General features: G+C 37.7%; 1 long non-coding RNA gene across 1 annotated transcript; it reads right to left on the bottom strand.

The window, feature by feature from the left end:
• Window positions 1–2,283: 2,283 nt before the first annotated feature.
• On the bottom strand, window positions 2,284–8,896 carry LOC145806321 (uncharacterized). Its single transcript, XR_014349282.1, has 5 exons — window positions 8,722–8,896; window positions 5,567–5,731; window positions 5,442–5,490; window positions 5,279–5,368; window positions 2,284–2,536 (listed from the first exon to the last, which is right to left on the bottom strand). It is a non-coding gene; the product is annotated as an uncharacterized LOC145806321 (long non-coding RNA).
• Window positions 8,897–14,831: the final 5,935 nt, after the last annotated feature.

Below are 14,831 nucleotides of genomic sequence, written 5' to 3'. Positions count from 1 at the left end.
TAGAGCACAATGAAGACAATATATGATTGGTTGGCTAACACGAATTGAATGTCTGTGTCAAATAATAAGGACAGCACCACTAAGAGGAGGAAGTTGAAGCCTCAAGAATAAGAGATAGACCAACAGATATGAATGTAAGTTGTGAGAAAGCACATGATCTCAAGAAAAGGCTTCTTTACCCAGGACAAAGTGGTTGAAATGTGGCTTCACTAAGTTGAGTATAGGGAAAACGTTCAAATGGATCAATCTATTAAAAGTCCTTATTATGCTAAACCATCCTAATGATATATACAAAATAGCAGCAATCATAAAGTGATATACAAACTTGACCAACCCACTGCCTGAGACTCAATACATGTTCCTTCATTTCTTCTACAGTGAAAAACTCAATAAAAGAAACACCCATTATTAATCACATCACTAACTTAGAGCAACTTCAACACTGCCTAGCAAAAATACACAAAAAAGTAAACACATAGTCTTGTCTTTACTTTGGTTAGTGTGTATTTTAACTAGGGTCATGCTAAGTAAGAATTTTGATAATGAATCTATTTTCATTAAATACATCTTCAAACTTGTTACATCTTAGTTAATAAGTAGTCAAACTGTTGTACTTTAACTAGTATATACTAACCAACATGAGAAAAATAAAAAGATAAAACAAGCGAGACTTACCAAAAAGGCGATGTACGAGTTCATGGGATACCTTCTCCTCTAAATTGTCCTTTGAAACCTTGCTTCTTAAGAAACTCCATTATGCTTGATGCACTACAAGAAATTGCATTTTTCGCAACGTAACAAAATATGTTGCTAAAAGGAAAAATTCGTTGGCAAAGAGTTTTGCCAACACACAAAGCTACGTTGGCAACCCGTAGGCAAAAGTGAGTTGGCAAAAGTTTTTACTGACGAAATTATCATTGCGTTGGTAAAAGTAATGCCTTTAGCGACGAACATAGTCGTCGATAAAAGCCTTCATCCATCGTCGGCAATTTACCTTGCATCGGTAAAAGTCATTCAAATATGATGATTGTGTGGCACTTTTCGCGACACAAATTTGCATGGGCAAAAAATATACTTTTAGCGACAAAATATGCGTCGACAAAAGTAAACTTTTGGCGACACATTTACGTCGGTAAATGTTGCCATTTACCAACGATTTGTTTGTCGCTAAAGCTTTACTTTTGACAACGAAAAATTAACATTGGCAAAAAATACACTTCTACCAACACAACATGAGTGGGCAAAAGTAAACTTTCAGCGACACATTTACGTCGGTAAATGTTGCCATTTGCCAACGATTTGGTTGTCAATAAAGCTTTACTTTTGGCAACGACAAATTGACATTGGCAAAAAATACACTTTTAGCAACACAATATGAGTGGGCAAAAATAAACTTTTGGCTACACATTTACCGACAAGTTGTTTGTCGAGAAAGCTTTACTTTTTGGCAATGACAAATTTGTAGTGGCAAAAAAAATTGAAAATCATTTTTATTTTTTTATAAGATGTACATATTTACAAGAGGCATCCCTCAGGCACTACTATTACAAACTAGTAACATTGATATTAAATCACCTAAAGTTGATGTGTAGGCCAAAAAACACTGCTGAAAAATATGCTTTTGGAAGCGGTGTATAAAATCTGAACGGGTAAACTCACAAAAATACTCAAATACATCCAAATTGTGAACCCATAGTAAAACAACAGATAACAAAATGAAAACATGAAACTAACAATCCAAATTTGCAGCAGACCATCATTCAGTAGCAGCCCGCTTCACAACAACATTGCAGCGGCAGCAACAGACCAACAAGCAACAACCATCAGCCAACAGTGCTCTGAAAAATGAGAGAAGAAAAACAGTTAATCATTGGGGGGGGGGGAATTTGGGGAAATCCGCTCTAATAATAGCGGGGCAGGGTGGGTTTCCATTGGGTTCGGATTTAATTGCCATCCATAATTCTACCCAAAAGATTCCACCAATGAATCTCCTTCATCAACAAAATCAACAGAAAATAACTATCTATTATCTAGACAAATCAACAACAAAAAAGTAGCATGATTTAAAGACGACCGATTAAGTTGCCATTTCTTTGTAGACATCATGTGCATGACTGGGGATTATTTGATATCAAACCAATAACTTATCTTGTGCAAGTCACTATCTCGAGTACAAATGCAATTTATGTTTTTGGTAATTTCTCTAAGAATGTAATGAAGATGAACTCTTATGATTAGATGGATTAAAAAAATGGATGCATTATTGTTAGAACTTACATTGTTCCTGCCACACAGGTACTGACATGAGTCATGTTGGCTGGGATAAGTTTTGGTAGACCAAAATCTGAAATTTTGGGTGTCAAGTCTTTGTCGAGGAGAATATTGGTAGCTTTGATATCTCGATGAACGATATGTGGTCGCACTTCCTCATGAAGAACGGCAAGTCCCCGTGCAATCCCAACGCAAATTCTAGTTCGTGTTCGCCAACTAAACTGGATGCTACTGGAAGATTTAGGTCAACAACTAGCAGATTGGGCTGCAAAGATTGTGAAGATTCAAATAAAAAACACTTCATGAGGAAATGCATCTGTCACGTAAGCCTACGTAATTGAATCCTCTACTGCTAATCTCTTTGAGCAAATAACAAGAGAATCTCTGAAGGAAAGAATGTTATAATTAGACAGTTATGGAATTCTCTCACATTTAAAGGCAAAAGCATCATTGCATTGGTATTTTCATGTCCATTTCTCAGTTGAATTCTATTACCAACACAGAGTACATACAATTTGCTGTCTAATGGTGAATTATGTGAGGAAGTGCTTGCCACTCTGAATTGTTTTCTCTATGAGTATCATTCAATCAAAAAAGTTTCTTAAACAATCAGACTGTTTTAGGTTATTGATTAATGAGCTTGTTCAAACCAATATGGAGACTGGACAAGGCCTCAGCTTGAAAAAATAGAAAATAAAAATAATCAGCCCCCTTGAATATTATTTATAATAGCATGCATAATTTAGGAAGAAATAAGAGTTTTTTCTAATTCCCCCCCCCCTCTTTTTGGGAGAAGCTTTGTCTAAAATCAATGCCAATACAAACAAAATCAAGCAAGATCCCTTTGGAATTATTAGGTTTATGCTTTGTTGTAAAGATCTTTTTATGACTGAACCAGCAGCTAAAAAGCTAATATAAGCGATCGATCAAAAAATAGAAGAATAATATGAGATTGAGAATTTACTACTAAAGGGAAATAGTTATTTCAAGTGGACCTTGATTGGTATTTGACCTTGATTGGTAGTTAGCCTTGACTAATCACCCCAGAAATAAAGCAAAAATAAAAAATTTAAAAAATCATATTCAAAGTTAATGTAGCAGAAAAGTGTTGATCATTCATGGGTATAATTGGAAGGACCTCAAACAAGAATCAAACAAAGTCCCATGAAATGGTTAATTATACTGCTTTCGAATCATTGCCAGTGATTTGCCTATTATTTGTTAGCATCCACTACATTTCTCCAAATAGCAAAGAGGACCACTTGAAGAGAATCTTCCACATGGGATTTGTGAGGTGTGTCGGGCAAATTGAATCCTCTCCTGCTACTGCTAATGTCTTTGAGCAGATTCAGAGGATATCTGCAAGGTTGAGACAGTATGGAAAGATTGAAGGGAAGAATGTGTTTTATTGGTTTCAGAACCATAAAGCTTGCGAGAAGCAGAAGAAGAGGTTCACCACTGATATCCCCATGCAGAGAAGTGGTGTTGTTGGAAATGGAGGAGGAGGAGGAGGAGGTTGGAGATCTGAAGATCCTGTTTATAACAAGTACCCTAACATCAGCCCTGGTAAAGCATCAACAGTCAGCAACCCCTCTCTCTCTCTCTCTCTCTCTCTCTCTCTCTTTTCATTGTTCATTTCTCCACAATGCTTTTGTAGATGTACTTACGATATGTATATATTTATTGCTTTACATTTGTTACTTTGTTCAAATTATGCTAAAGACTAAGCTGGTTTTTCTATTTTTAATGTGGATCAATTAATAGTTTTATGAAGAACTTAAGTCTAGGTCAAGTAGTTGAGATCCTTGGGTTTTATTTATTTATTTTTTTTCAAACATTCAAGTGGTTATACTCCTTAATTTCTAAGAAATAAATTGGGGGAGATTTTAAGTTTGAATTTATGGTGAAGCATCAAATGTTATTAGTAGTAATTTAACTTACTACTAACTAATTAACTAACCAACTAATTTTGACACCCGGAAAAAAAATATATGTACTTTCATACCATTTAATTTTAAATTTTTTTTTTTAATATTAGTTTGGTGGTGTGTGTGATTTTGCAGCAGTTCCATCGCCATCTTCATCTTCATCACCTGGAATGCTTGCTGTAGGGAAGATGGGTAGCTATGGTGGGTATGGATCTGTGACTATGGAGAAAAGTTTTAGGGTAAGTTACACTATACTCTACAACTCTCTAATACTGACTGAATAGAGGTTGCTGTCATTATGTAGTTGGGCAGCCAGTGAACACAAAATCATGGTCCAGTTATTGTGTTCCTCTCTCAACCTAGATTCAGAATTGTCTATACATTCCAATCATCTAAAAACTAGCCTTAATTCAAAACCATCCAAAAAGAACTATCCTTAAGTTATAATTGTCCAAAAAGTTATAAACTACCCAAAAACTATATCATGCATAAGTTTCTAAACAAGTGTTGTTAAAAAAAATCCTATAGTCAAATAAGTGTTGTTGTTCTGCAGTATACGGAGAAGCCACCATCCAATAAATTAGGATTTGACAGCTGAAACATTTTATAACTAGCATATTCATCTTTATAATTGAACAGAATCATTAACAGATCAGATCAACTAAATCCATGTCTGATCTGTTAACAATCAGACCTATTAGATTCTGATAGTAATTGAATAATCACATTTCAACCACAAATTATTGGATTAGATTCAGCTTAGAATACAATCCATTGATAAGCCTGGTCTCAGGTTTACATTCCTTTTCATTTTAAGACAAATTTTCCAAGGACATCTTGTATTTCTGATTTGCCTCACCGCCAATTATAGTTGTATCAGTGACCAATTACGGTGCTTAAAAAGATAAAATCCACATCAGGGACGTTCTTAGTTAGCTCGCAGAAAAAAAATCCCAAGTCTACCACTACAAACCCAAGTGTTATGCACAACGTTCATTCAAAATCTTATAGTATGGACTTAGGGCCATATGTTAATTAAATGAGAGGAAAAGCAGAGGGTAATCAAAATATGAAAATACCTTGTGTATGCTGATATTATTTCATCTTTAGTGAAACTATCTTCTTGTGTGCCAATCTCATGCAAATACAGAATCAGGATTGCTGCAAGACTGCACCAAAAAAATTTCAATCCTCACCTATAACCAATAGTCCAATTTCCAATCAATAATTCAGAAATCATACCACATTTCTCAGCCAGGCATGACAATACTTTGTGGTTCCAAAGCATGCCCTGCAAAATGAAATCCCAACACCTACATAAGAGAATACAGAATAGAACATAAATCTTGAATGTAGCCATTTCCCACCTCAATGATCTACCATCCAAGGTAAACCCATGCACTGATTGAATACATCGAACCGCTTCATCCTCCTTTGAGTAAGTAATATATCTGGGATAGAAATCACGTTTAAGAACAGAACAGTTGTAGTGAAGTCATGGTCTGTCCCTGCCCTTTGTCATCCAAGGCACTCTGGGAAATCGTTTCATTAGAGTAATTCCTAAAAAAATCCATGTTTCCTCTCACATGGAACACACTTCAATTAGACTTTACTATCACTTCTATTTACAAGGAAAGTGCTTCAAATGGAAAGCAGTAAACGATCACTCAATGCAAGAGACTGTTAATTCCTTTATTATCACCTAAAATTCCGTCCAATGTCTGAGCCACAAACAAAATTTAAACTGGATCAGTCAGTGAAACCTCATTAACCACTGTTACAATTCTAAATAAGCAGAAACTACATCTAAATAGGCTTAGGCAATCAAATATGCTAATTGATATTAAATTCTAAGCATTTCATGAACCAAACACTGTATGACATCAAGTGTGACTTGAAATTCAACTGAAACACATAAAAATCTTCACAATACTGATAAATTCAAATAAAATCTTACCCGAAAGGAGTGTTGAAAAAATTCAAATGAGGCAAAGACCTAAACAGGACATTTCTAGCAAAAAACAAAACAAGGTTCAAACACTCTGCTCCCGAAAGTCAAATTTCAAGACGAAACAATCAAAAGATTCAACGAAATCTGATCCACATAATTGAAAAACTTTAAAATGCCAAAAATAAAACCAATTCTACAGTGAAAATAGTGGATCGCTCACTAGACTAGCAAAATCTATTGAAAACGATATGAAAACTTTTACCAAAAAAAGCTGAAAGCGGAGTACACTATGGCATCAACATAAGACTCTATATTACTTGCTTTAGTCCATTGAAAAATAAATCCATCAAATGATTAACATTTTCACCTCATCAAATTATGTAATGACAAATGCCAAATAAAGAAATAAAGAAATAACTCATAACCAGCATCCAAAAATAGCCAGAGGCATGCACCCAAAAAAAAAACTGCCACAAAGTTGGAATAACAGTAGCATATCAACATACAAATGGGATGTTATATATCTTGGAACGGTTTTATGATTTAACTAGGTTTTTATGCGGCCAATCTTTGATTCAAGGAACTCTAGAAGAGTATTATGATGAACACTGAGTGGTCATCCAAGGAAAATTGACCATTCATATCCCTTTCTACCTAATGGGATAAAAATTGAGATCTGATTAGGTTCAAGGCTACATCTGTTCAAATTAGTCTTTAAGCAAACACAATTTTGGGGCCTTTGTCACTGATATTAAAGTTTGGCGGCAAAGAAAATTTATTCACCTTTTCTTTGAGGTGCAACAGAACTTCACCTCTGTTGTGTCCAAACTCGGCCCTTGCAAACTTCCAGTAAAGAAAGGAAAATTGAAGATAAGAACATCAATAATAAAATTCAAGTGGATGACCTCCATATTATTTTTAGAATAAACTACAAATATACCTTATGAAATTTGTTTAAAATACATATTGTCTCTTGTAAATTTAGAGATTACAAATATCCCTTGTCAAATTTAATAGAATTAATAAATAAATAAATAAATAACTCAACTAATCTTCTATACAACAAAATCTGATTTTTTGACAATTATGTATGCATGCATATCAACATTGCACGTAATGATCCTATATGACATTATAACATGAACTTTGCTGACTCAAAGCCTAATAAAACAGTAGACTCTGTTAACAAACATTTAGTATTTCCATCACATAAATATGAGATGCTTGACTACCTACTTACTCTCTTTTAAAGAAAAATAATGACAGTGATAGCATTAATAATAATGATAAAAAACACCAATAACAAAATCATCATAATAATAAAAATGACAGAAACAATAATAACAATTACAAAAAAAAAAACATAGCATGCTCACTTCCATCCAGAAGATCATGAACAAAACTGATACTGACTTTGGTATCAATACTTAATGCAATATTTGAAACCAGAACCCACTCAGTAGTTGGACAACCCTGACCATAACTAGTAAAGCTTCATTGAAAACCCCAAAGCTATTTTTCCTTTTTTTTTTTTTGGCAAATTAAATAGAATTGTTCAACTGCCAGTTGAAACACTTTGTTTGACCACTTAAAAGGATTGTGTGAATTGAATTGCGTTCAAGCTTTGTATATTATTAGTTAACAAGTTTTAAAGTGTTTGCAAATAAAAAAAAAAAATAAAAGACATGTTTTGAAATTTGAAATCTAGAATCATTTGACTTCTTGTTGAATCGGCAACCCTTTTGATTTGTTAACTAGATCAATTTCCATTCCTTCAAGACAGGCAAGTTCTGGTTATCAGCTTGGACACTTCAAGACCCACATGTGGCAACTGTTTTTCTTTCCAGTCACCTTTAAAGGCTCAAATTCATCCAATTCAAATTTTGTTCGTGTTCATAGTTTCTTAAATTAACCGCAAAATCACTCTCATTGAACCTTTTTTTTTTGTATGCTCTGGTTGCTCGAAGCAGAGACCGATATTACATTCATTTCATTTTTACTCATTTGCATTTTAGGATTATAAAATATAAGAGGGAAAGCCACCCAGGAGAAATAAAAATAAAAAATGAAGAAGAAGAATAAGATGAAGATGAAGATGAATGCATTGTGTGGGCAGGGGCGGTTATAGCAGATTTAGATGAGGATATGAAAGTGATTTTATCATTATCTGAATGTTTACATGACACGCCATCCATAAGAATATAGATGAAGAATTAGCAAGTAGAACCTCGAGGGTCTGACCTTCTTGAAAGTATGATCGACAATAGTGGAAGTATGATATGGACTCTGATGGATAACCCTTCAAACAATTGATGAACTAAAGTCTCAATGTAGACACCCAAACAAACCCAACACTCAAATAGATCCAACAATCCATAACATTAATCCATCGATCAAAATTCTACAAACCCATAATCAAAATTGCAGTTAAAAAAACCAAATAATTGAACAAATATGGAGTGAATGTGTGTGTGAGTGTGTGTGTGTGTGTGTGTGTGTGTGAGTGTGTGTGTGTGTGTGTGTGTGAGAGAGAGAGAGAGAGAGAGAGAGAATGGTGGAATTCGAACATACCTCAAGAATTGAACTATTATTTTTTCAGATCGAAGAGAAGAGAATGAAACCCTTCCCCTTCGAACCGTCGATCATCGCCGCCGCCCAAGCAGTCTCACCACCGAAGAGAAAGCACAGTTTCCAGGTTGAAATCTCGCCACTGCGAAGTCTCCTTTTCGAACCCTCCCTTTTTCAGTTTTGCAACTGTAGACTCAAAAAAATATACAGAATATGCAGCGGATTAAAATGATCAGATTATACCTTCTTGATGATAGAACCTTCTTGGATAAATCACGTGCTTCCAGGAAACTTCTTGATGAACCAACCCAGCAGTGGAGTGATATCACAGATTGAATATCACCCACACTAACCACAGTGTCAAAGACTTGATCGTTGTGTTTTTGGGAGAGAGTCAGAATGTGGGTAGAAAAACAGACTACGTTGTTTTCCCTTTTCACCGATTACCCATAACCATATCAGATATTTAATATATTATAATATCTATCCATATCAGTTAAGATACAGATAATATCTAATATATATTATATCTATCTATATCAGTTCAAACTGATAACGTCTGTTTCAAGAGTGGTTATCCTAAATAGGTTTGATTTCAAAATCAAAACCTATTTGGATAAGGATCAAATGTTAAATTTAAATGGTCATGCCACATGGGCGCCCATTACTAACATCTCCCACTCGCACATGAGTTGGCATGACACTGCCACATCTCTATCTCAATCTCCCCAAAAACGAACAATCTCATACTAGCCAATGCACCGTGCGACCGCTGAGAACACCTGCAAGTGGGAGCTCTATACTAGAAACTCAACATGAGTCAGCATAGAGACATCAACCCAAAAAGAACAGAAATAGTGTCTCATGTACCCAGACCCATCTAGCTACATCAGTCCAAAAACATCTCTAATCCCTCAAAGAGCATGTTTGACTCTCCTAGGTCCCGCATTATATTCACACCCAATCAGCATCCTATAAAGAGCGATGTGAGTTGTCGACAGTGAATATAGAGCAGAGATGTAGAACTAGATGATCTTCCCTTCACCCTCATATCATTCAATTTGAAATTGACCGCTTTCCCAGTAATGTCCCTTAAAGCCGAATCATACATGACCGCAGGCAACATACCAAAGTAGCTGAACATCAACTCCTCATCTTATGACATAGTCAAAGGTCACAAAAAGGCACAAAGTGAAGTCATTTAGGAAAAAAATGACTTTTAGGACTCACACGGTGAAGAAGCAGGGATCCATTCTTTCACCTCGCTAACGGGTCGATAAGCACATGCAGTATGAATGCATGTTATAGTGGAGTTACTCTTCTAAAGAGTGATGTTAAACTCACACACCATACAGATCTTAGTCTAGTCGCTCTTAAGCGCACGAGTCGCTTCCTAGCGTCTAACTCGAATTCTCTATTTGCTCGCCTCTCAGGCATCAAATGAGATCTCGCATCTGGCTATCCATAACAGACATATCATGGAAAAGTGGGTACTCTCATATCCATGACCGGTCTCTAACAAGACCTCATCTTGGCTCCAACCAAGGCGACATAGCTAGTGGATAATTTTAGCTTCTAGTCTCATCCTTACTCGCTACCCAGCGCTAAGGGCGATTGCTCGTGTGAGTGAGCCAATCTTGCCTGCTAACATCAATTTAATTGTTTTGTGTATGCTAATTCACAAACCATTACTAAAAGTAGTAAACATAAATGTGTGATAGAAACAAGTATGAATACTAATGGCATTAATATCCCCAAAAAAAGAGTTCAACTGAATACACATAAAAAATCACCACCTACGTAGTCCTAAAGCCCTAACATGAGTAAGATAAACATCTCTAGCAATGGGCTTAGTCAAAGGGTCCGCAACCATGCGACTTGTAGGGATGTGCTCCAGGATCACTTCTTTCTGCGCCAAAATATCTCTGATAAAATTGAACCTCACATCAATGTGTTTGGTTCTGCCATGGTATTTAGGATCCTTAGCGTAAGCGAGTGCAGCCATGCTGTCACAATGGATAGTCACAGGATCTGAAGTGTGTGTGACAACATCCAAATGCTGAAGGAATCTCCTCAACCACACGGCTTCCTGAACGGCAGATGAACAAGCCACAAACTCAGCCTCCATGGTCGATAAGGCGATGCAGGATTGCTTCTTACTGCTCCAAGAAATAGCACCATCGCTAAGCATAAAAGCATATCCTGAAGTAGACTTACGCTCATCTAGGTCTCCTCCCCAGTCAGCATCACAATAGCCAACTAGATGTAGATCTGAACTCTGGTAGCAAAGTGTGTAATCTGCAGTTCCTCTAAGATATCGTAATATCCTCTTAACTGCTTTCCAATGAGCTGGTCCTGGGTTGGATTGGTAACGACTCACCAATCCGACTGCATAACAAATGTCAGGACGTGTACACATCATAGCATACATCAAGCTTCCAACAGCATTTGCATAGGGAACACGGGCCATCTTTTCATTTTCTTCTTGAGTCTTAGGACCCATATCAAGGCTTAGGCTCTCGCCTTTTGCAACAGGAGTGTCAATGGGTTTGCAGCTCTGCATCTGGAACCGCTCTAGAATAGTCTTAATGTAAGTCTCTTGAGATAAACCAAGAAGTCTCCTAGAGCGATCCCTGAGGATCTTAACACCGAGCACATAGCTCGCCTCACCCATGTCCTTCATTTCAAATGTAGAGAACAACCACATTTTAGTGGCGACAATCATCTCCTTGTCATTTCCAGCCAATAATATGTCATCTACATATAATGACAATATCAGAAAAATGTCCTTGGACCGCTTAACGTACACACAGTGATCTTCATCAATCATCGTAAACCCATTTGAAATAATGGCTCGATGAAATCTCAGATTCCACTGTCTGGATGATTGCTTTAAGCCATAAATAGATCGTTGAAGCTTGCAAACTTTGCGCTCCTGACCTACTGCCACAAAGCCTTCTGGTTGATCCATATAGATCTCTTCATCCAATTCTCCATTGAGAAATGCAGTTTTAACGTCCATCTGATATAGCTCTAAGTCCAACTGAGCTACTATGGCCAGGATTAGGCGAATAGAGGCAAACCTTACAACTGGTGAAAAAGTTTCCTCATAGTCCACACCCTCTCGTTGGGTGTAACCTTTCGCCACTAGGCGAGCCTTATACCTTTCTATGGAACCATCCGCCTTGCGCTTGATTTTGAGAACCCATTTGTTCCCAATAGTCTTGCGCCCTAGCGGCAAATCAACCAAGTCCCAGACATGATTTTTCTTCATAGACTCTATTTCTTCTTCCATTGCAGTACTCCATTCTTTACTAGCAGGGGATGAGAGAGCCTCTTTGAGATTCTTAGGCTCCATCTCATCACTCGGAGCAATCATGAATGCTTCCCCTTCAATCTCAAAACGACGACGGGGTATAGCTCCACGTTTGCTTCTACGTAGTTGAGAATCCTCATCCATTGGATCCAATCCATGGGTAAGTAGATCGCTCCCACTGTCCCTAGGAGCTTGAGGAATTATTTCCTCATTCTCTACTAAGCTACTAGGTGCGCCTTCAAGTAGATCCTCCATCTCGTAGAATTCTACTTCTCTAGTTACCTCACCTCTGCTAGGGAAATCCTCCTCTAGGAAATCCACATCTCGCGACTCAATTTCAGTCACACTTCCATCCGGATGCTCCCCAACAAACACATAGCCCTTAGAATGCTCACTATAGCGAATGAAGATACACTTCTTTCCTCTAGGGCCCAACTTCCCAAACTTATGAGAAGCGTTGTGTATGTAAGCTGCCGAACCCCAAGGCCGCAAATTGCCCAAATCAGGCTTTTTGCCAGTCCACATCTCATATGGGGTGGAAGGAACTGATTTGGAGGGCACACGGTTAAGGACGTAGGCAGCAGTCAACAAAGCATCTCCCCAATAAGAAATTGGAAGATTAGCTTGCGCCATCATTGATCTAACCATGTCAAGCAATGTGCGATTCCTTCTCTCCGCTACACCATTTTGTTGCGGAGTCCTAGGAATTGTCAATTGCCTGATAACTCCTTTTTCCTCACAGAGCACTTTAAATTGCTCAGATAGATACTCACGTCCTCGGTCAGTCCTTAGAGCTTTAATGCTCTTGTCTAATTGATTCTCAACCTCATTAACATACCGTCTAAAGCAATCCAATGCTTCTGACTTGTGAGAAATCAGATAGACATGACCAAAACGTGTGCAATCATCTATAAATGTGATGAAATAGGGGGCTCCATGCCTTGCCCTCACATTCATTGGTCCACATATATCAGAATGAATAAGTTGCAATGGGATAGATGCCCTTATGGCTTTCCCAAATGGTTTTCTTGTTGCCTTTCCAGCAAGACAGTGCTCACAAGTAGGCAAAGTGACTCTAGCGAGTGGGCCTAAAAGACCTTCTCTAGCCAATCTAGTCATCCTGTCTTGCCCTATGTGGCCTAATCTAGCATGCCATCTCATAGAATCATTATCACAAAAAGATGCAATATTAGAAATAGATCCATTGGCATTTTTATTAATACTAGAATCATCCACATCCAAAACTAAAAAACCATTTGAAAGATAACCAAAACCATAAAAAATTGTTCCCAAATAAATGCTAACACCATTATTCTCAAAACAAAAGCTAAAACCAAGGCTCATCATGCTAATAACTGAAACTAAGTTTCGCCGAATATCCGGAGCATAAAGAACATCATGAAGATACAAGGTGCGCCCTCGTCGCATTTCCAGCTTGAATGTGCCAATGCCAAGCACCTCCACACTGGACTCGTTCCCCATGTAAACTTTTCTGCTCCCAGCAGGTACTCGACGATACTCAACGAACCCTACTCTGTCCCTCGCGATGTGGTCTGTTGCTCCGGAGTCTACAACCCAAAAATGAGGAGAATGAGCAATTAATGCTTGACTAGACACAAAGCATTGAATGCGAGAAATTAAGTAAGGGAGTACCTTCTTCTGCTCAGGGCAATCCCGAGCGAAGTGTCCTTCTTTGTTACAGTTAAAGCATGTCAATTTAGCCTTTGCCTTCTTACCACCTCTCTTGCCCCTACGCTTGAAATTTCTAGCGCCATTGGGCTTAAGTGCAGCCGCTGCTTGCTTCTTAGGGGCACCTTTTGCTTTTCCACGTTTGAACTGAGAAGTCCTACGTGAGCTTGACTCAACCACCATAGCAGAACCATCAGACTTAGCCGCCTCAAGGCGCTCAGCCTCTAGCTCCAAATGACGCGATATGTCTTCGAATGTTTTCACACTCTCATTATGCATCATGTTCTGCTTCATCTGCTCCCAAGAATTTGGCAGAGAGCGTATCACAGCCTGTACTTGCTGCTCTTGAGTCAAATTATGCCCAGCAGCCGCAAGCTCACGTATCATGGCTGACATGACTCTCAAATGCTGCTTCATCGAGTGATGCGCCCTTTTCTGATATGAGTCAAACTTCATAGTCAGCCCACGTAGCTTTGCCAAAGAGGTAATACCAAACTTTTGCTTGAGAGCTTCCCACATCTCAAATGCAGTCGGGCAATGCTCAAACTCACTAATCAAGTCGTTGTGCATGCTGCTCAACATAGTAAAGCGCGCACACCGATCTTTGTTACGCCAAGTCTGAAAGGCTTCAAGATCACGACGATGTTGAGCTGTATTGCCCTGCTCTGGCTCAACCATCACTTGTTCAAGTGTGGTCAACACTTCTTGCTCATTGAGGAGGTATTGGATCTTACGGCGCCATATGTCGTAATTGTCGCCATCCAATTTCTCTCCCTTAGTTAAGTCTGCCACCACTGACTTAGCAGCCATTTCTACATACAGAGTAAATAAAAAATGCGCAGGGGATATTAATGATAGCAACACAAAACAAAATATTTTGCAGCAAAAAGAATCTAAATTAAATAATGATAATTTTACACATGTCTCAAGATCGAAAATTTGCTATGCTCGTAATCATCTCTTGCGCCTCTAGTGATAATTATCAAAATTTAATTTCATTCCATGCGCAAAAAATAATCAAACAATCTCCCACTATTTATGGCATATACAAAGCATGATAAATTCCATACAATAGCATGTCAATATAAATTTGCAAACAACTCATGCT

This window comes from Camellia sinensis, chromosome 13, assembly GCF_055761805.1.
Source record: "Camellia sinensis isolate YWXY chromosome 13, ASM5576180v1, whole genome shotgun sequence".
In the NCBI taxonomy this organism is placed as follows: Eukaryota; Viridiplantae; Streptophyta; class Magnoliopsida; order Ericales; family Theaceae; genus Camellia; species Camellia sinensis.
This window is presented reverse-complemented; position numbering and strand designations above follow the sequence as displayed.